Consider the following 2,465-nt stretch of genomic DNA (forward strand, 5'->3'; position numbering starts at 1 on the left):
CCTAGGTGAATGTAAATATTTCTCCTCAATGGATTTGAAGAGTGGATACCACAAATTGGCAATAGTTCCAGAAGACTGGATGAAGTCCAAGTTTATCATTCTGTGGGATCACTATCAATATCAACGGATGCCAATTGGGCTTAAGTTACGCCAGTCACATTCCAGAGGTTATTGGATGAAGTGTCAATGGGATCAAAATCATGGCTGTGTATGGTCTATTTAGATAATATGACTGTGTTTCTAAAGATCTAGAGGATGCAGAATTACCGGAGGAATTGCCAAGAGGTTGCGCTCTGCACATTTAATATCGAGTATTGAAAAGTGTCACTTGGCATCGACAGAGGTGAACTATTTAGGTCATGGGATTAGCCATGATGGTATGAAGACTGACCCAGGGTTGATATGTGCTGTCTTGATTTCTTACGCCCACAAACAACAAAAGAACTTCAATCATTTTTAGAAGTGTGTAGTTATTATAGAAAATTTATCAAAGGGTTTGCTGAAACTCCTAGGCTGTTAACTCATTTGTTGAAAGAAGGTGTTCAGTTTTCAGGTCACTGGAGTGTCAGACTGCATTTGAGAAGTTGAAAGAGGCATTAACAACTAGCATAGTATTAATATTTCCACACTGCAAGAAGGAATTTATCTTATCGCATGACGCATGACATTGGGCGATTGTGCATATTCTGAGTTCGGGCGTAGATGGCAATGAACAGGTGAATAAAGATGACCAGAATTTCTCGCCCACGAAGAACGAGATGTTGAGAGTTACAATGAACTGAACACCCTTAGCTGCTTACAGGCGTTGACATACGTCAATGGGGACAGATGAAAATGTGTGCCCCAACCGGGACTCGAACCCGGGATCTCCTGCTTACATGGCAGATGCTCTATCCATCTGAGCCACCAAGGACACAGAGGATAGCGCGACTGCAGTGATTTATCTCTGGCACGCCTCCTGCGAAACCCACATTCTCAACGTATTGTCCCGCATTACATTCGTAGGGCCCCCGCCCATTATACTCATTACTCGCGGCACATTGCCGATTCCTGTAAGAGTTCGGGCACTGTTTGTGCATTCACACAGAATAAGAAGATGGTCAAGTGGCCAGTGAGCAGCCTTAACTATATATTTGCTAACATGGTATCTGTTCTTTCGGACATGTCCGAAAGAACAGATACCATCGGTGACCAAGCAGCTCGTTAGAATGAAATTACAATGAAATGAACACCCCTAGCTGCTTACAGGCATTGACATACGTCAACGGGGACAGATGAAAATGTGTGCCCTGACCGGGACTTGAACCCGGGATCTCCTGCTTACATGGCAGACGCTCTATCCATCTGAGCCACCGAGAACACAGAGGATAGTGTGATTGCAGGGATTTATCTCTGGCACGCCTCCCGCAAAACCCACATTCTCAACATATTGGCCCACACTACATGTAAGCAGGAGATGCCGGGTTTGAGTCCCAGTCAGGGCACACATTTTCATCTGTCCCCGTTGACCTATGTCAACGCCTGTAAGCAGCTAAGGGTGTTCATTTCATTGTAATTTCATTCTAACGAGCTGCTTGGACATGTCAGACATGTCCGAAAGGCTCACCGGCCACTTAACCATCTTCTTCTTCTGTGCGAATGCACAAACAGTGCCCTAACTCTTACGGGAATCGGCAACGCGCCACGAGTAATGAGTATAATGGGCAGGGGCACTACGAATGTAATGCGGGACAATACGTTGAGAACGTGAGATTCGCGGGAGGCGTGCCAGAGATTAATCCCTGCAGTCGCGCTATCCTCTGTGTCCTCGGTGGCTCAGATGGATAGAGCGTCTGCCATGTAAGCAGGAGATCCCGGGTTCGAGTCCTGGTCGGGGCACACATTTTCATCTGTCCCCGTTGACATATGTCAACGCCTGTAAGCAGCTAAGGGTGTTCATTTCATTGTAATTTCATTCTAATGAGCTGCTTGGTCACCGATGGTATCTGTCCTTTCAGACATGTCTGAAAGAACAGATACCATCTTAGTAAATATATGTTGAGAGTTATATATGGTATTACCTATTTCCACTGTTACCTGTATGGTAGAAAATTCAAAGTTATAACAGACGATGCTGAACTAAAGTGATCACTAGGACTGACAGATCCTTTGAGTGGATTAACTTGTTGGGCATTAACAGTCCAGTGAATTTGATCCAGTCAGTCAGGCAGCAGTAGCCGGCTGAGGCACAAGCAGCAACAGGGAAGTAACCGATTTTGTGACTTTTACGAGTTCCTAACCAGAAGCGAATTTTATATCATCATCTGTGTGCTTTAATAGTTTAGTTTCTTGAGTTTCTGCGTGTTTATTTAATATCTAATAGCCACAGTTCTCGCGTTTTCGTTTGCGCAGGGAAGTAAACCGATTTTGTGACAATATTACAAGTTCCTAATGAGGGCGAATTATTTAGTTTCACCCGAGTGCTT

At 44.5% G+C, this 2,465-nt stretch overlaps 1 non-coding gene across 1 annotated transcript; it reads right to left on the reverse strand.

The window, feature by feature from the left end:
• Nucleotides 1-839: 839 nt before the first annotated feature.
• Nucleotides 840-913, reverse strand: Trnat-ugu. The gene has a single exon. It is a non-coding gene; the product is annotated as a tRNA-Thr (tRNA).
• Between the last annotated feature and the right edge of the window lie 1,552 nt (nucleotides 914-2,465).

This window comes from Schistocerca piceifrons, chromosome 1, assembly GCF_021461385.2.
Source record: "Schistocerca piceifrons isolate TAMUIC-IGC-003096 chromosome 1, iqSchPice1.1, whole genome shotgun sequence".
Classification (NCBI taxonomy): Eukaryota; Metazoa; Arthropoda; class Insecta; order Orthoptera; family Acrididae; genus Schistocerca; species Schistocerca piceifrons.